Genomic DNA, 21,972 nt, shown 5'->3' with positions numbered 1-21,972 from the left:
TGCAAGTTTTGAACTTCGCTAAGAAACGAACCAAAGCGTTGCTTCCATATGCACTCTACTATGTAAATTGTTTGTTGTGCTCTTTGTCTCTTGCTTGAATGATCTTTTTGATTTGAGCTTCAATGGTCGGTACGTACGAGCGTTCAGCTTGAATAACAAAAATCTGCAAGATACGAACGCCGTTGAAGCTCAGACGCGTCTTTCTGGTCGATTGGCTGCCAGTATCAATTCGAGGCTTCAACGTTATTAGTTTAGTGCGCGGATGAGTGGTGTCAGAATAAAAATGAGAAATTTAAATTATTTAAACTGTGCTTAGAAAAAAACATAATTAAAAATTAAAAAAAAATACAATTAAAAATAAACAAAAGCAAAATTTCTTACCTGAATTTGGTTGAGGAATAAAAAAAAATTCCAACTGGATTTTTTAAAGTAGCTGCTACACATCAAAAGCTTAACAGAAATACATAAATTATATATTTTAATTTTTATTTTTTATAATTTTGTGCTCGAACTAAAGTTTCGTTGTATGTAACGCCTATGCTAAAGGCTTTGCAAAAATCCGTTTCGAAGGCGTATCCGTGACGTGTTACTTGAATTCCATATGCTGCTGTGAAGGAAGCAGCACAGCAATTCAGAGGAATTTTTATCAAGGCCGCAGCTTAACAAAGCAAATCACTGCTAACTTAGAAGTAAAGATTTTGTGCCAAAAATCTCAAGTCACATTGGAATTTAATCTGTTTTCGTCAATTTTTTGTTTTATTTTTATAGAAGTGGTGCCATTGATGTGAGTTAAAAAAAATTGCTCCATCATAAAAATAATACGGCTTATGATCCAAAAAAAAAAAAAAAATTATGCAAACCTAACATATCATATATTTCCTGTAATTAAAAATTTAAGAAAAAGTAAAAATCATTCTTTGCATGATTTAAGTGGATCGAAAAATAAATAAACACAAGGTCGTCCCGGTATAAAGTGACATGAACAGCTTACAGCTAAGACCGTTGAACCGTCATATGAGTTCCAACAAATAAAGGCTTTGTATGGCCTAATGAGCCTCTTGAAAAAATAATAAAAAATTCTAAAAGTTCTTAAATTTTAAATTTTGTGTAAATCAGCAACAAAAAGTGATTTTTTAATAATTTATTCAAATTGGAATTCTTAATTAAACAAATCTGTTCACATAAGTCAAATATAATAAACAAATAATATTGTGTCGAGAAACCAAATTGTTTAGATACAAAATTGTTGAGAATAAAAAACTGCCAGAGTATAAAAAAATAATTGTAAAGTGCAAACATTGCAAAAATTTACACAAATTTTGATAATCAAAGATTGCATGCAATGAAATTGCATACTTCACATCCTGTCTGCAGTTTTTCTTAAATCTACAAAAACAAAATTAGCATAAAAGACGAGTAAAGATACATTTCATAATACAGAATAGTTTAAAAATCACTTAAATCTGTGCTGAATAAAGTGGATAGTGTTATGTTTATAGATAACATGTTATATATATATAACATTGTTTAATTTATTCATCAATATTTCCAATTTTAACCGCAAATACAATCCAAACTCATAATCCATGGAAACAAATTTAGTTAAAAGCGTTTCAACTTTAAAATTACATTTTCATAATTGGATTTAATCATCAGCAATAAAACAACTCATTTTAAAGGTAACTTTAAATTTAACATTTTAAAATTTAATTTTATTTACCGATAATCAGTTAAGATTATTGCAAGACAATCTTATTAATTTCCGAAGGTCATTTTATAGTAATTTTAATTAACTAAAATTAAAATAAACCTTCCACGAATGATAAAAAGGAACTATGAATATTTGGTTTATTCAGTACAAGGTTATACTAATTTTGCTGCAAGATAGAAGACAAGTATAGTGTCTAGCACAGCATCATTTCTAACACATAATATTCTTAATATATATACCATTAAGCGCCATAATATTTAGTTTAATTTAGTTTGATTATACACTTCCTGCATATCCTGCAGATAGTTTATTCACTCTCACTTACTATAGCAAGTTTTGTAGAGTAAAAACTTACCGAAACTAAAATAGTTTGCGGGAAGTTTTTACCTATAAAGCTATGACTATCCTAACTATAGAACTTATCCATGGCATACCTTATCCATCACCTGTTTAATGGATTTTTTACTACATTACTTTTATTTAATTTAACATGTTGCTCCCTATCGAACTGAAAAGTGACTTAAGCTAAAATAATTTCCGGGAAGCTTTTACCTTAAAGGCTATAAGCGTTCGAATCATAGAAATTGTACTTGATGCATCACCTACTTGATGGGTTCGATTCTATACAAGAATTTATATAATATTATTGCACCATAAAATCTTTTCGAAGCCAAAAGCAACAATTTTGAAAAGTTTTGTTTAAATATACCTAAACACAAATTAATTTTAAGTGATTGAACCTTTTTAACATCCTGTTAACATCCATCTTTAGAAGAGGAGATTATACAATCCATATCATTAACCTAACTTATTTGCTAGCACATATAGAATTATGTGATTAGATACTTTATTAGCTTTACTGTCTAGTTTTTATACCAATAAGTTTAAGTGGATCCTTACTCGGTGTCTACAATAGCCAGTCTTTAAAAAGATACATACAAAATTCATATAATAAAGTATTTAGAATATCTAAGTGTGAATTTATTATACTTTCAATAATTTCACAAACTATTTGAGTTATAATGTGGCACAAAAGATTTTTAATACTAGAATATATAACTTTATAGTCTAACAACATTGATTTTGCTTTTACAGAGAAGTTCTACAGAAATTAAAGTGTTATAGTGCAGTTGAATAGCACTTTTTTCTTTCTAGTTTCTGCTTCTCCAATTTTTTTTTTTTGGTGTATTGTTTATTCGTGTAGTTAGCTATTGCTATTTTTTCTATCCTGTTAAATTGTATTGTATGAATATATAAAAATATCTATAAATACATTTAATTTATATTGAGAATAGTACTTCGAATGATTTAAAAAAAATGTTTGTGTCAATATTAATTTTTAAATAATTAATTTTTTCATTACTTGTTCCTGTGTTATAATAAATTAATGAAATGTATCACAATTTTTCTTCTTAACGAAAACCACCATTTGTTAGAAGAGGTACAGGATACAGGGATGCTAAGAACAGAACATTCACAAAGAATATGAACCTCAATGTTTATTTTACTAAACTTATAGATATGAGTGACCAAAAAGGTTAACCTATTTAAGTAATACTTGTAATTCAAATAAACATTATCCTCCTGCTTAGCGATAATACCTAAATTGATATTCCCCTTGCTAGGATAAGTTATTATTTTACTTCTTATTGATCTGAACTATTTAACCATTGATGTGTAAATTTATTTTACCTCTCACTTCCTGATAGCTTCATTGTGTGTCTTTTTAAGTCCACAGCATTAAATGACTTATATTTGAGTATGAAAATAGTGATTATGCAAAAAATGCAATGCAATCTATTAGGCACCGGACATTATGGGTTCTCCTGTTATGGGTACTGTTCTCCTGTGCGTTATTGAATTATTGTCAATAATAAATTTTCTATATTACTTTTATATAAAATGATTGGACAGTTTGGACTTTTTTATTGTAATGAAATAATAATAATTATTTTTAACACTTTTTTCTATATTCTCTATTTACGTTTTGATTAGACATTAGCTGTGAATATCGCTTATGAATGCTGGTATATATTCTCCTTTGGAGAGCACTTATATATGCATTTACTTTATTTTATTAAGTTCTGAGTGCTTTTCCAAAACAATTTTCGAACTCTCAAAACTATATCGAGAAACCCTTTCTTGCACCTACTAACTTGTCTGAAGATATTCTTCCGTCACCCATCTACCTATCTAAAGATAGATGCATATCCTCAAATAATCGTGTAGCCCAAGGTGTATTCAAGTTTGTTCGTGTAAAAGTATTTATCTGTACTATTATCTTTAAATATTATTAATGTTTTTTATATATTATGATCACATCTAATATTTTTAATAAAAAAGTACTGAGTGTTTTTAGTATTTATTTGTCAAAAGATTAGTGCATATTTTTGCTTTTCATAGCTCTACTATATATTGAAATATTTGCGTAAAATCAAATATTATATATTTCACTAACGAATCAAGTTCGAAAGTGTTACAAAATAAATAGATAAAAATACTTTAGCTTAATGATTTGCAAATTACATAAATGAAATTAATTAATTCGAGATTAAATTATGAGCAAGAAGCAAACCACGCAGGACCGCATTCCACAAGTAGCAAACGAAAGCAAGACTGCAAAAAACTTGATATCAGAGCAACTGTGAGATACTTTTTGAACTGATATTGAATATAGCGGCAGTGGGCACAATTTAACGCAATTTTTATCTTTAATTCTCTTAGTTTCAGTTTTTTTTTTAATTTTATGACATTTTTATGGCATTTTGGGCGCAACCGTTTTTTTAAATTATTTACTTTAAAACGAAATAAATCATTTAAAATGCAAAACGAATAAAGTTTTTTTTTGAAATGCTTAAAATGATGCATTATAATTTCCAGTTGCAGTTAAAGCAACGAAACTGCATTAACCACAAATGACAACAACAAGTTTTTAATCATTTTTTTTTTCATTCAATGAATTTCAGCACCGAAATTGAATGTGAAAAAACGACCTTGCCTGACCCACTTATTCAGATACAAAATTTCAAGCGTCTGCAGCTATGACAGCTGTGCGTAAATATTTCAGATGCAATTTGCGTGTCAGCAGGCAGTACAACGCCTTATACAATCTACTGACAACGAAATGTAAACTTAAAAAATGTTTAATTAAAAAAAGAATAAAAAAAAAAACACAGCTAATTTCAAGTCATTTTGCACCTTTTATGAATGATTTGCAACAATTATTGTGTTTCGTTTTTGTGGCGATTGTTGCAGTTTTTTATCTTTGCAGTGACAACATTTCAGTCGGGCATGACATGACAAATTAAACGCACGCGTACACAAACAAACCACAAAGGAGAAACTCGTAATTAAATGTAATTGGATATTATTTATTGGCTTCATATATCATGCGAAATGGCAAAGTAAAATTCTTTAAACAAATTCAATTAAATTTAATTTATGCAATTAATTAAATTAAAAGCCCCTTACGATAACCACACTCACCACTCACAAATCTAAGCCATTTTAAATCGCGCCAATGGAAGTGTTTCATTTTATTTGCATACTCGTTGCAGATATTGAATATATCTGATATATAAATTCTCAATCTATACTTTCGGCATAATTAAAATTTTTCATTTAAAGCATATAAAATTACAACAATATTTTTCACCTTAAGTATATATGGTATGCCCTCGCTCCATACTTGATGCGAATATGTTAATTAATTAAGCGAATTAGTTTCAGTATTGTTTCTTTCAAAGGCAAAAGCATTAAAAAATATTTAAATAAATTATGACTAACTTTGAAGATTATGCAATTCAAACAAAAATCAAGAAAAAATCTCAGTTAAGTTACACTTCGAATGAATGCATTATAAACCTACACATTTTTCAATCTCCATAACGTATCTATTGCTGCCTATTCGCTTATCTAACTATAAGTTAAGCGCAGCTGTTGATGAGTAGCATCAACTCATTGACTGTAGCAACAACCATTGACTGTAGCTAAGGCGAGCAGTAATGAACTATTTGTTAAGTTTAAACTGCAATAAATGGATAAGATACGCGCTATTATTCCATCTATCTATCTAACGCAGTTAATGTGAGAGGCTAATTAATGCGCTGTTATGTCTACAACTTACTGCAGTGGCTGTCTGGAAAGTGATAAAAATAAATTAGATTTCTAGAAACAGACTATTAAATATCAAGAAATTTCTAATGCGTACGCATGTTTACAAACGAAGATGCAAGATAAAGCTTACCGTACTTAACGCATAGAGCACAGTTTGTGTCTTGAGTCTTTTGTTTATTTTATTTTTGTTCCATTTGCACACTACGCACAACGCACAGTTCGGTGAGTGTATTTTATATTATTCCAGTTGGGTTCGTAAGGGTTTATGGAAATACGTGTAATCAAATGTATATTAGATGAGTGTGTAGCATAGATTTATGATTAGTTTTCGTTAAATCTGTTATTAATACATTTCGACGCGTTCCTTCCTTATTTGTGGGCCTTTTTATCGCTGTGCTTCATCTGTTTCAGTTATGCGCGGAGGTCCGTGTTTTTACTATTAATGATTCTTCTTCTTCTTCTCTAATGTAGGTAAAATTATATACTCACATTGATATAGTTTTCTAACTGTATATTTATATTACGGAATTTAAATGAGATTTAAACATTAACAGAATTTAATTACTTCTAAATCCGTTATAGCAGATTCAATGTTAGGCCTAGGAAGAAGATTTTGAAGAAACTCATTTTGTTACTATATTGAGTGGCATTTATGTAATTTGTATATGGTATCTATTAGTTTAATAGGTTTTTATTTATATTTAATAGTTATACAAGGAATACAACTTAATGTACTTTCCGTTAACATAACATTTATTTATTTTTTTAAAATAGCTCGTACCAATGTAGTGCTATATACTTATCTTGAATTATTTCATATTCGCACTGTACAGTGAATATTTGCGTTTCCAACAAACTTTTCGAATCATTCAAATTAAAAAAGTTCAAAAATTTGAACTATTCCAAAAATTCGACTTTTTCAAATGAGAACAAAATTTTGCTGTGTGTAACATAAGTATTATATCGAGAGAAAGATAGAAGATAATTACTTTTTATTCTATAAAATAAAATTTTTATATACCAAAAGTAATAGTTTCTTACTTACTCACTTACTGCTATCCTTCTCTCCTAAGTGGAGCATAGAGCCTCAAATTTGATATTTCGATTTCAGTCATCTGCATACTCAAACGTGAATTTGGCGCCTCCACATCCAATGCGTCTGCTGCTGTGGCAGGGGGATTAGCCATGAATCGGTTGCCCCGTGGAGATATAGTTCCGCTGTGGTTTTCATTCATGTTTGTTACGAGTAAAGATTAGTCAATGAGTGATGGGTTCAAAGACTATGGTGACCCGCTTCCGTAATAAGTTCTAAAAGAGTCGTTTGTAGGTGAGAACTACTTGCTGAGCTTATATCATGTTCAAAAAGACATTCAGATTAGCTGATCACGTTCCCTCCTCCTTGTTCAACCGGGCTTGGGACCGGCTACGGCAGAGATAGAAGTAAAAGTTTCCAATAGTATTTATTATTATATTTTATTGGATGAAAACAAAAATAACAAATTCTTTACTCACTTAATCTGATTTAAGTAGTACCTTTAACTCCAATGATTTTTCTATATATATTTTTGAACCAAATAATGCTATGTAGAACCAAGTCAGATAAGTGCGATATTTGGTCAACCACATTAGTTGCATAGTTTTAGCAAAATAATCTTGCACTGTCACAGTTTTGTGCCATCGCACAACACCCAAAAGTATAATTATAAAACAACTGATGCCAAAAGATAATATAATAATTTACAAATCTTATACAAGTTAGTACTATCAACTTACAGAAAAAAATATGTAGTGGTTCTTCTATTATGATTTTTACATAGATCTAATACTTCACAAAGTTACTTTGAAGTTTTCAGAAAAATTATATTGGTTCATTTGCCTCCCTATCAAGTTTTTTAATTCGTAAATTTCAGATACTTTGTTCGCTGAATATATATATATAAATACATGCATATTAATATTATTGTATTATTATATTATATTATTGTATTATTATATTATATTATTGTATATTTTACTTCCTTAAATTATTAAATGACTTTTTCATTATTAGTTCAACAATATATATAAATAAGATACATTATTATACAATTTTTTTTATTTTCAATTTCGTCATAACAAAAGTAACTTTTCATTTTAATATTGCATAAGTTTATGTCATAAAAAAGTCATTCAACTAGTATTTATATATTTTATTTTATTTACTGAAAACGAAAAAAAAAATTAAATATATTTTACTCGACACCTACGAAACTGAAGTGAGATTTTAAGAAATCTAACAACGCAAACGAAATAAAAAAGATAAATAAAGTGAAATAAATTTAAATCTGAGCCGGCAAAAAAATAGACTTTTGTATGTACAAAAATTTATAAAAATAAATATAAATAAAAACATGTGAAAAAGATATTGTAACTACTTTATATTCCTTAAATGTTCAGAAATGTAATTTTTATTGTTAAAATTGGCATTTTACCAACACCTTTCCTGTGTTGAAAAAAAAATCCTACACACTTTTATTCTAGATAATTTAAAAAGCACTGAGGAGAAGTCTTTATATGGACTTACTTACAGTCAAAATGTACTTTAAATATTTTTTTTTATACAAATTTTATTTAAAGAATTTAATTTCATTTAAAAATTAAATGTGTAGATATATTTGAGCCATTCAATTTAAAAAAAAAATGTTCATTTGAACTCCTATGCGTTTTTTTCGTTCCTCGAACTAAGAAATATCACCAAACATTACGAGTTATTAGTATTTACTTTAAATACTTTTTTTATATAAATTTTATTTAAAGAATTTTATTTTCTTTAAAAATTAAATGTGTAGAAATATTTGAGCCATTCAATTTAAAAAAAAAAATTATTAAATCGATTTACCTATGCGTTTTTTTACGTTGCTTGGACTAAGAAATATCACCAAACATTACGAGTTATTAAATACTTTAAATGTTTTATTTTAAAAATTATATATAGAATTTTATTTTATTTAAAAATTAAATATATAGAAATATTTGAGCCATTCAATTTAAAAAAAAAATAAATATTAAATCGATTTACCTATACGTTTTTTTTCGTTGCTTGAACTAAGTACTACCACCAAACTTTACGAGTTATTAGTATTTACTTTAAATATTTTTTTTTATATAAACTTTATTTATTAAATGTTATATTTAAAAAAAATAAATGGCAATATAGTTTAGTAAATATTATAAATACATTTTTTTTTAAATCACTCGTTAAATAATTTTATTTCATTTGGTAATATAGTATATATAGACTTACTTACAGTCAAAATGTATTTTAAATATTTCTTTTTTATATAAATTTTATTTAAAGAATTTTTTTTTATTTAAAAATCAAATATATAGGTATATTTAAGCCCTTCAATTTAAAAAATAAATAAATATTAAATCAATTTTCCTATGCGTTTTTTTTTGTGGAAACTCTACGAATTATATTTAAAAAGAATAGAAGGCAATATAGTTAAATAAATATTATAAATATATTTCTTTTAAATCACTCGCTTAATAATTTTATATTATTATTTAATATAGTATATTAATATATTTTAACAATGTTTGTACTAGAATAACTATCTGATATATAACTATTATTTTATCGGTCTGCACACGTTACTGTAATAAATTATTTAAACTATTTTTTATTATATTGGCTTACGCAAATTTGCTTTTGCCACTTTTTCACCAGAATTTACGTTTAATGGTCTAACTTCAGCACGCATTGGCATGTATCTATGCTCATTTCGCATTCGCATTTCAAGTATCTACATAGCTTTGCTTACTTAACGAAATAAAATAAAATAAAATCTTAATGAATAGTCGTTAAGTTTAAATCATTAAAGAAAATATTATTACGCTAACAGTGGGGTGCAGCCTTTAATGATATTTTTGCACTAAAAATAATTTGTGAATAAAAGTTTGTTTTTTATCTTCTTTTCAATGTTCTTTCAATGCTCAGATACATTGTGGGCCGTCTGCGCTCTTTATTTTTGTTGACTTTTTTTAAAGATATTTTGCATGTTTGAACTTTATTATTATTGAAAGTTTTTAATTAAAAATACTAAAATAAATTAAAAATATGTATAACTTTTATGTGCAAAATTATATATTTTTAATATTTTTAAATGGATTTAATGTTTCAAACAATATTTTTAACTAACTGGGAAGGTGTGTAGAACTTAAAATGTTTTATTAAATATTATTAATTAACTTAAGTGTTTTATGAACTCATTTTTGTGTTTTAGAACTTTTTTATATATTTTAAAAATTTTATTTAAACATTTTTAATTAACACAAAATAAATAAAAAATTTTCATATTGAGAACTTTAATAAAAAAATTGTTATAGTTTGTTTTTATAATAATAATAATGTAGTTATGATAATTTTAGTATTTACGTTTGAAAAGTCAGTAATAAATGAAAGGTGTTTAGTGTTTGACTTGCGTCAAACTAATGAACGCTTTAAAGAAAACCTTAAAAATTATAAATTGTTATATAGATTACATTATAAAAGAGCTTGTTGGGTTGGCAACTTGTCACCACATCACTGCAGCCTTTGAGGATTATTGTAACTTACCCACTTTAGTTTCATACACGAGTAGCAGTTAAGAACACTATTATGTCCTTTCGAGAGATGTTTCCTAATTCCGCTATAAGTGGATAGGCAGTTGATAAGTACCGAAGTCTGAGTCTGTCATAGAGACTGTCACAGTGACACATAATGTGTTCTGCTGTTTCCTCTTCTTTGTATTCGTAAATTGTTATATAAGTAATTTCTGAATGAAATAATAAAAAATTAAATTACATTAAAGACTTCAAAAATTAGGAACTATTCTTTTTTTTTTGCTTTTTCAAGAATTAAAATTTTAAAGGGTTAATAAAAAATTTTTTTTTTGAGATTCGAACCTAGTGTCTTTAACAAACTTGCAAAGAATAAATATCTTCAATTTATTTATTATATTTATATATCATCCTTCTCATTTAGCCTGCAGAAAAATATCATTTTTTAGAAAATATTTGTTATATTAAGGACAGTGAATACGAGACAGATACGATAAACGATAAAATTGCTATATTATATATTGAAGGTATATATATATGTATTAATATATATACATCGACATATTGGATATGTTGATATAATGGAGCTATATTGAAGACGATAGGCAACTAGTAGGTATGAATTGTGTGCATATAATATATAAGAACGCCAGAAATTCTGTGCCCATTAAAACGCTAGTCGATAATGCAGTGTACTTTATCTGCTACTTATCTGCTACAACTATCAAATTGATTATCGTACCTTTCTAATACACGTAAGGTCTTACAGTGCTATTCCAACAGTAAAAAAGTAGCGATATATTTTCCGCATTCTTCAAATTATAAATTTCATTTACTTTTTGTACAGAATGTATGCTTAATTTTAAATTAATTACTTTTTCATAAAAGTTAAATGTAACTGATCTGAATTTTTTATTTTTAAATAGAGGAATGAACTAAATTACAAGTCACATATAAAATGTAACAGAAAATGTTACATATACTGCATTAATTTTCTAATTTATTTGTGTATAATTTAGATTTTATTTTATAATCTTTTTATGCATTTTTTAAGTATTCTTTTATTTGAATATATGCATTTAAACATTTGAAATTATAACATTTTTCTGACATCATTCACAGCTGTTTGACATTTTTATTGTGTTGCACGTAATTTGATTAATGTTAGTGATATATAAAGTTTAATGTTATTTTTAAAATTTATTTGAATATATAAAAATGTAATTAAAATAAGACACGCGCTTTTATCTTAGCTGAATTTCAAATAAATAGTAATAAACTTTACATATAAAGCACGTTTCATAAAAAAATAGTTTGTTTGCATGCTTGAAATGTATTGCCTAATATTTTTAATTGTAAATGTTTCTATTAAAAAAATAAAATATTACAACTAAAAATAGTTATAAATAAATATTATCGGGTTAAATGTATTTGATATACTAACCCAGCGTCTGCAGAATTGGAGGAAGTGAAGGATTTGAGAGCAAAAAGAGCTCGTTTAGTCTAATACTCATCTAATAGTCTTTAGTCTAATACTTATATTGTTTTTTACTTATAATAATTATTTATTAATATGTTTATATATATATATTCTTGACAACTATATTGTCACATAGTGTCACATTACATAAAATAATTTATTAATATTTTTTAAATAATTTTTTTTTTTTGTTTTAAATAATATAAAATTAGCGACGTTATGGTAATTGAATAGTTAGTGAATCATCCACAAATAGGTACTAATATTTATATAGAATTATATATATTAACTCAAACATATAATTTGTGTACATACTCTATTAAAAAGTAATGAACGTGGTTAGTGCTCTACTGTGTAGGCGCTACTGGTTATATTTAAACACGTGTAGTTCATTTGACTTCTAATCACCGACTTTGTTCTATTTTATTTGTTCTTCAATTTTTTGCTTCAATTAAAGATGAAAAGATTTGAACAAAGAATAGCAGAGAGCAGTAAGCGCATATGTACGCACCCTACCACAACTGTAAACAAAATAAAAATTACACTTAACTTGGTGTGAGTTTGTAAATTTGGCATCTTTTTTTATCTAACTTTACTATATTTGAGGTCCGCTAGACTTGTACGCCAATATCGGGTAACAAGTAACCTCCTTTACACTTCTGCTTCACATATTGCTTTCTATGAAATTTTTCCAGCTATTCAATAACCTACCTGAACCTTTCATTATCTTTTTCATTCGCAACATTTTCTTCATCAAATGATTCACTGTTCTTCTCATCATTTGGGTATATCAGTGGAGACATCATTTTTGACACCTTGGCTCTGATCTAGGCGACTTCGTTATTGATTTATTTAAATTCGCGTTAGACCACTTCTTAAAGTGATTATTCAGCTTATGTTGATCTGCAAAGTGAACAGATAGAAGCTTTGCGTTTAACCTAAGTAGCAAAAATACCTTATATACTTCTTGTTGGAATAAAAAATTACGTCGTTGGCTTATACTATTATAACAGCAGTCTACAAATTAATTTGTCTTATTTAATACTTAATTTTATTTAAATCGGTCTTTGCGAGTCCACAGAAATACTTAAGATCGGATAAATGATTTGCCATTTGAATATATAGTATAATAGTACTAAAATTACCTAACATTTTAAAAAGGTTTAGGTAATCAGATTTAGTTTTAAGGTCTATTGCAACTTGTCTGTCTCCTAGAATGTCAATTGATAAGTAATTGCTAATTTATAAATAATCAATTGACATTCATATGATATCTCAGAACAAATTTTTTTTCTTTTTTAATAAATTACTATTTATTATATATATTTAACAACGAAGCTTAATACATTTTATATGTATAATAATTTATAGCTTGATACGCATGTATTTACGAATTTAATTATAAGTTAATAAATGTATGTTATATGTTTATAACGAAGAAGATTTTTTTATGTAAATACCCAAATAGGTTGACTTGGAAGTGAGGCCCTAAAATATTAAAAATATTTGTTTAAAATATAATTAATTTATTAAGAATATTAGAAATATTAAATTCTGAAATGGTTTAAGCACAACACCCGTGCCATGCAATGTCCACTTTTTGTTTCATTGTTTATTAACTTTTTAAATTTCTTTAATAAAATTTATTTTTAGCTAATTTCATTTTAAAAAATTAATAACTTTATCTATGAAAAGTTCTTAAATATCATTAATCATATTAATAAATGATCACACGAACTGTGTGAGAATTTCTTACTCTTCTCGCATACTCCCATACAAATAAATACAAACTTCAACGATTACCTTTTTCAGATAATTAAACCGCTGAACTTTAAAGTTCATTATTTCGATTTGTATTCTTGAACTTAACATCGTAGATACAAAATATTTTGGTCAATAAAACTCGTTACTATTCAACGCTTTCAACATACAAATTAACACCGAATCAATGCCAAAATTAAATGAAAACATAAATCTTTCTATTGGCTTGGATTTTGTCAAAAACCGAGAAAAAACTTAATTACAAAAAGAGATCTGAAAATTCCAAAAATCTTTACTAAACCAAAAAAAAATAAAAAACAAACCAAAAACGAAAATATCTGTTTGAAATGGTTGAACTAATGTGTAAGCTTGATTTCATACGAATTTACAATACTTGAGCTTGCTTGAGATACTCGTATTTTGCATAAATTTCCATATCAATGAACCGCAAAGATGCGCTGCGTTTAGTTATTTTGAAATTTCAGTTCTATTAAATATTCCAATTAATCACCACATTAGACGCCATCAATTATGCAAATTTAGTTACTTCAATAATTTTTATTTTAGAGTTTAATAAAAGTTTAATATGCTTTTATGTCCAAATTAATTGCAAAGTAAATGCACAGATAAGCCTGGGCAAAGCGCATTCGCGTTAAAAGTGAAATGCATTTTTTTTATGATAAATTATAGCGAAAAATTAAACAAAAATTGTAGACACGAACATTGTGTAATTACACGAGCTTAGTTACATATTCGTAGTGGCCTGCATGTAATTGGTAGCTACAGATAGATACAACGTGCAGCTCGGTTTAAATTTAGCTTCGGGCCAGATACATTTCAATTGCAATGCAATGCATTCGATTTCTGTTTTCAGTTTTTAGTTTTCAGTTTTTAGTTTTTAGTTTTGGTTAATTGTAATTTTCTTTGCTTAATTCTTTCTTTTTTTTATTTTATCAACTAATGAGTGTAATTCCCACCGTCTGTGGGAAAATTTAAATTTTTTCAAATTTTATAATTTAAACTAATAAAAGAAATATATATCTGTAACACTTAAAGATAGACACTTTAATAAATAACATTTTTATAAAATGGTTCAAAGTTTTTGCATAATTTGACAGCTCTCGGCTCTGTGCTCTAGGCATCGTGTGAGTTCCGTATTTCACCCATCAATCCGCACTTTTCGCCTGCCAATTTGTAGTTCAAAGTTGAATATCAATCAAAAGCGAAATTCAGATACATAAATCTATAATAATTTATAACATATCAATTCGTTTGGTGTTATTATGCAAACTATAAAGAAACTATCAAAAAAATGAATATAAAATTAAGGTGAGGCTTTTTAATTTATTTTTATTACGTTTATGGCCAAAAAAATATATTGGCTTTTTACTGCCGCCGCTCATATGCATTCATGCTAATTACGTGCATAAAATCATTTATGCTCTGTACTTACTTGGATTTGCGATTTGCGATTTGCTGTAGGCGGGACTCACCACATCCTCAAGTCCACATCTACGCTCTTTATTGTTTTAAAACTAATTGATATTTAAAATATTTTTAATCTTTCTTACGTCATACATTTTACTGTTTATGTTTATTAAATCGCCCAAATTGTTGATGCATCAGTTATACTTTGAAAGTTGATGTATATATATATACACATCGAAGAGCCAGTTTACAAATCTACGTATAAACAGCACTGACATGCATAACTAATTTTTATCATTATTACAACTTCAGTTATCACCTTCCCTCCTCAACAATTAAATAATAAAAATAAACAATAAATACTTGCTTTACACAATTGTTTCATCATTTTTTATTATCAGTATTTTATATGACTACGGTTTTACAATGTAATAGAAAATCTTAAAAGATGTTTCCTTCTCGCTGAATATTGTGTCAGAAAACTATAAAATTTTTACTGAAGTCTCTAAAAGAGCATATAAAAAAACAACACTAGTCTCTTGTGCAAGCGATTTGTTATAAAATTTTTTATTTTCGAGATTGAGAAACCGTATTTACGCTAAACCTGAAGAATTAGCTTAAAGATAGAAGTCCCAAACATTTAGCACAAGAACGGCATCCCTTTAGAAGGCCCCACTCTCTTATTTAAGTAAAAAGGAACTAAACAGACGAAGCACTTAGCACAAGAACCGCAACCCTTTACAATCACCGACTCTCCTATTTAAGTAAAAGGGAACTAAGCTGACAAGTCTATAAACTTGTCACTAAACAGTAAGTGATTTACAGTGAGGGTTTAGTGAACATTTACTTGAAAATTTCAGTCATTTATCAATTTTATAATACATAAGAACAATAAGCAAAATGTTATAAGATTTAAAAAAAATAATTATTTACGAATAATTAAATACAAGAATTATTTCCAAGACCACTGATAATAGGTATTTGGCAATACTGGAAACAGCTGTATGGTCAGCCAAAAATTCACTTGATTAAAATAATATAAAATAAATTTTTGTTGTTGTAGTTCACTACTGTTCAAAAAATCCTCCTTATTAATAATAATTAATTCACACTAAATATCATATGAAACCACTTTTTCGTAACATTGCATAGGTACAGGCGCCTTTATCTCAGTACACTACTCTTAATCCAGTTTAAGCTCGAATAGTTATAGGCAATGTGAGTGCTGTTCTGGTATATATTCTCACAAAGACAATATTCTGCATTCTTAAACTGACCAAACTTTTTCATATGTTATCGCAGACCATGGTGTCAAATCAGATAACCTGTTAGCTGTCTTTGCTCTAATTTACAGGAGACGAATTTCTTACCGTAGTCACACAATACCCTAGTGATTGCAAAGAGTGTTAGGGCAATAGCGACAAGGGTTCTAGGCTTTGTATATTGGACTTATAAAGAGGTTTTTAGAACAGTAGTGAAGTACAACAACAAAAATTTATTTTATACTATTTTAATTAATTGAATTTTTAGCTGACCATACAGCAGTTTCGAGTATTGCAAATCGTATTATGATAGCAAACGGCACTAACGTTATAGAAACCTTTTAGCACTTCAAATGATAAACGAAATTTCATTCTTTTAGGTTTTCCTAACATCGTTTTATTACTCTTTTCTTGATTCAGTTCAAAATTAGATAAGCATAGAGAATGTAAATAGTGCTCAATCATAATTCATTACAGAGACCACATTTTATCTTCTCAAACTAACCTATCTTGTTTATAGGTGAGCATAGACAACCGGCCAGCAGCCTAAGATTAAATTTTAGATTTTAAAAACGAGTTGGGAACTTGTCACGAAGTCACTGCATCCTTCAAGGATTATTGTGACATACCCACTTTAGTTCCATAGACAAATAGCAGTTTAGAACGCCATTATGCCGTTGGAAAGATGTTGCTTAATTCAGTTATAAGTGGTTAGGCAGTGGATAAGTACCGAAGTCTGAATCTATGGAAAGAATCACAGTGACACAGTATATGTTCTGCTGTTTCCTCTTCTTCGCCTTAGCAGCCTTAGCTTTGATCTACAAGGGAGAAACGTCTTAATGTAGTTGTAATGACAAATCAGTTCCGGTTACCCGGAATGCTAAGTAGCAACTTCTTTCACGAATATTATTTTTATCTTTAAAGCGGTGGCTTACATCGTAACATCGTATAAGGAAAAATCCCCATAAACATTACAAAATAATACTTTAATCACAAATTTTTGTCACAAAGAATAATAAACAAATATCAACGAACAATAAACTAAATAACAAAATAGACATCCATAATGCAAAATTCAAATGCCAGACGCATTCGTTACGGTCTTTAGCGGAACGTAAAAAAAATGTGTTAAAAAGTTGCTCGTACCATAAAAAGCTGAGGCATTATTTTTGCCATTTGCGAGATAAACAGACAACTTTAATGCGTTTTCAATGTTGGCGCCGAGCTCAGCAAATTGCACATCTAATTTCAAAAAAAAAATAAATAAAAAAAAATCGCATACTTAACAAAAGAAAAAAGTCAAATGTGTTTTTTGTGCACTTAAAATAATAAATTTTATTATATTTTGACCAAATAGAAGCAACTTAATTAGCAGCAATAATGTTGTTAAAACAAACCGCAGGCTCGTTACATCAGCCATTGTAGGAGGTCAACAGCGCTGATCACCGACTCAGGGCCGTAACAACATTTATTTGCTAAATACAAGTATTTGATAAATTGATGAAAAAAAAAGAATATCGAAATAAAAATCGAATATCGGCTATCGACTCTCGACTCTCGACTATCAAAAAAGATAAATGAAACAAATTTAAAACAAAGCAAAAGATTTTTTACAATATTTTTCAATATTTCAAACTCAAAGTGCACATCAATCTCCGGTCCCTGGACCAACTGTGGATGGATGGCAAACCATAAATTAAACTCATTACGAGGCATTAATAACTTACAACAGCAGCAAATTTAGATAATGAATTGTAGTAGTTTAAAATTATATTTTTTTTTTGCTCAGTATCTGAAATTTAATTTTTACATCTTATTAAGCTTGGAAATTTGATTATTTTTGCCTAATTGTGGCGAAAATAATTTTGCGGCTGCTGCGTTCCAAATCACGATTTGACATGATTTTCGTTTTTTCATTTTTTATAAGATTTTGACTTAGACTTTTGACTCGAATTGCGAATTCCTAGAACTATTGAAGTGGTTAGTTAGTCGGTTAAATAAAGTCTATTAAAAACATAATTTCTAGGCAGCAATTTAAATTTTGGTTTTTAATTAAGAAGAAAATCTTAGTCAAGAATAGTGGATTTTTTCCTGGTAAAACCACGAAATAAGCAAAAATTATCATTAAATTTCTTGAGTTGTGGTATTATGAAGTCTAAAATACGTTATTATTGTACCTAAATTCTTAAATTTTTTGCAAAAAGGAATTTATAACTACTTATTATACCCATCTTAAATCTTAAGTCTCTTATAGTATTTCTATACCCTTCACACAAAAAATTGTAGTAGAGCTATTCGACATTAAGTTTGTGAAGCTTTTTGTTACACATTGAACTTCTCGCATAAAGTATATACCTCTTCAAAAGAGGCGCAATCAAATTACAATTCTCATTCGTTTTGAATATTCTCATTTATAAATTAAATACAAATGCAATTTGAGTTTGTCATGTTCATTGGAGAAGTTTTTAATAATACATCTTCGGGAATATGTGTTTCTATATCCGGTGTAGTTTGAGGTATATCAATTTTCTGTTTAAATACCAACGCGTTTAATTTTTGTTGATAAAGAATGAGCTTACTCAACAATTAGTATTTAAAAAAAAGTTTTTCATATGTTGATACTAATTTATATGTTACGAGTATATGTAAAGAGTAAAAGCGCCATTAAATGAGATAATTTGACAATTTTTAGAAAACGCAAACAATGTTTTGCAGTCATTCCTAACAAAAAAGAGATATATGTTTTTTTTTTGACAATTTACAATAAAAACAAAACGGAATTTTGCGTGTTGGTAGACAGGTAAACTATTAGCAAGTTCCATACATTAACTCAAAATTAACGAATTTCGAGTCGTGACTCTTTTGAAGAGGGTGTATGACATATTCCTCATTAGCTCTACGAGTTGAGTTTTTTAGCACTGACTGTGTCTGTTTCAGTTCAAATTAGTTTCTCAGTTTATGAGCTAACTATTTGAATGAAACTTTGTATAAATAGTTTTTGGATAGCTTGAACCTAGATCATTTGTCGCACTGACTATAGCTATAATATAAAAATAGTTTATTCCATGTTTATTAAAAATATAAAAGTGAAATTTCTAACGATATGTACTTATATTCATACAAAAACATTCCTGTCGGTTCAGATTTAGACACAGTTTTCATATAAACTGGCAATTTAAATATGTTGATCTATGGATCTATTTGATTTCTAATGTGTATGCTTTAAATTGGGAACTTGAACATAATTTTTAAAAAGCCACCTGTATAATATAAGTATATATATTCGATTTAGATTAAGATGTAGCTTGCATATAAGCCGTCTATTTAGTGAGGCCTATATACTTTACGTGATTATTCACCTTTTGAATTTAAGACCACAGTGTTCTTAACACCAAAATAATGCGCCGATAAACGCTCCATAGCAATAGAATTTATATGTTTGGACATAACTTTCTACTTGATGAAGAGCAATGCTATTCTTTAGTACACAGCGTCTGGTTGAGAAAATGCAACTCTAAATTAAGTAAAAATACAAATTCCAGCACTCTTTCTAATTCACCGTAGCAGTTAACTATACACACCACGATTCTCCCATGCTGACCCAAATAAATGTCCAATTCAACTGAAGATGTATGTATGTGACGTGTCGTAAGTAAAACCCACTTCTTACCAGTTATTCTTCAAGATAGTAGAGTATGGTATTGTACTCAGAAAAATAATTTGGTTAATTTAACCAGATTTGGAATCTTAAGATGGAATCTTAATAAATTTTGCTAATGAAACGCGCATCTTAAGTGATGCTTACAATCGCTAAAACAAGACTCTGATCTGGTATCGCAATGGACCTTAGTGGTCTACGCGTGGCCTTTATGGCCTGCCAGCATAATCTAATCTAATCTAACCAGATTTTGACTAAAATGTTCTTACTCGACGCATCATACCACATATTGGTTTTCATATCTTTACCAGGTCAATTTAACCTCTAATGTACTGTTGGGTTAGAATATATTTTTCTGAGTGTAATAGATTTTAGACGCCTTTCACAATAGGCAGGCCTTAACTCGAGAATATCCTAATTCCTTTACCTAAAAGCAGGATGGATACATGTAGTACAAATGATAGCGATCGGTTCATATCTGGAAATGGGTTTCTTATAAATTTATATCTCAGATTCATCATATAGATCCACTATTTACAACAAAAGCTACTCCAACTATAAAAGCTAACAAAATATGAACGTATATAAAAAAATGTATAGTGGCTTGTAATAATAATATTATATATATATACGGTGTTATATATTTTCTTATATTATATATATTATCATACAAATAAGGTCTTAATGTACGTTCAAAATTCTGTATTAAAAAGTGACTAAGCTTCAGCAAAGCCAAAGCCAACTTCTTTACTTGTTTTTTTGTTTTTGTTTTGTACTTCTAAATCTCTCCACGACGCTGTCGCTAAAAGTAAGCGTGAAATATAAATAGTACACTATTTACACACTTAAGATACTTTTGACGTACTTCATTCGATTCGACTTAGCATTCGTAATGAAAACACTGAAATTGTTAAAGTGTCGCTTCAAATGTGCTCTTAAAATGTGTAAAGAGTAGCAGGCAATGAGAACAAAGAAACCAATTGCCATGGACGGCACTTGTCCGTTAGTAAATCAATAAAGTATCTAACTAAACATGGAATTTTTATTGCCCCCAAATGAAAACAGTTATAAGTACATTAAAATTACTATGGAGACTAGTATGTGGTTTGTTACGGTTCTTAAGATACTTTTCCAAGACTAATAGACTCTTTAAGTACTTCAAGTGACGTTTTTGTTGCTTTTTTGACATTCTTTTTTGGACGTTTAACTGTTCCCGAATGGTTACTGTACAATTTATTTTGTCTTCGCGGTACAGTAAATATTTTAATAATGATGAAAAATTCTTAAACATTACTTATAAGATTTATTACATTTTTTCGGGAATTATGTTTAATATGTAATGCCATAAAAGAAGTCACAATAATAACTAAAAAATGACCAAAATTTAATACCTGTACCGTTTTATTGCATAAAACGCTCAAGTGAATACGAAAATATATTTTACCAGGAAAAAAAGCAGGAAGTTTAAAAGTTTTATTATAGCAATTAAAATTTTAATTATATTTTAGAATGGCAAAAACTTTTTTACCCTCACAATTAGCAAACATCATAGCAATCCCTACACTTTCTAAAGAGATAAGTTTTGGTGACAGTCATCACAGGAATTCTGATAGCGCACTTTGGGTCAAACTATCATCATACAAAACTGGAAACTTACTCCGTGTTTGTGTATTAACGATAGAAGTACCTACGTGGGTATCTCATATCGAACTTACTCTAATGAGATCTTGGAAATATGTTAAGAGTTTCGCCAGGTTTGATGTATAAACAATAGAAATACCTAAGTGGGCATCTTATATCAAACTCTAATGAGATCTCAGAAACGTGTTAAGACTGGGTTTGACTGGGTTTGATATAGAAACAACAGAAGTACCCAAGTGGGCCTCACATATCAGGCTTACTCTAAACAGATCTCAGAAACGTGTTAAGAATTTGGCCGGGTTTGATCTAAAAACGACAGAAGTACCTAGGAGGG

General features: G+C 28.2%; 1 protein-coding gene across 1 annotated transcript in view; it reads left to right on the top strand.

The window, feature by feature from the left end:
- Positions 1-1,555: 1,555 nt before the first annotated feature.
- LOC119676703 (cadherin-86C-like) overlaps positions 1,556-21,972 on the top strand; it is a 373,671-nt gene continuing 353,254 nt past the window's right edge. Inside the window, exon 1 of the mRNA XM_038087959.1 lies at positions 1,556-1,679. The gene's annotated coding sequence lies outside the window, so the exon portion shown is untranslated. The remainder of the gene's footprint in view (positions 1,680-21,972) is intronic.

The sequence above is a fragment of the Teleopsis dalmanni genome, chromosome 2 (assembly GCF_002237135.1).
Source record: "Teleopsis dalmanni isolate 2A chromosome 2, ASM223713v2, whole genome shotgun sequence".
NCBI classification, from domain to species: domain Eukaryota; kingdom Metazoa; phylum Arthropoda; class Insecta; order Diptera; family Diopsidae; genus Teleopsis; species Teleopsis dalmanni.
This window is presented reverse-complemented; position numbering and strand designations above follow the sequence as displayed.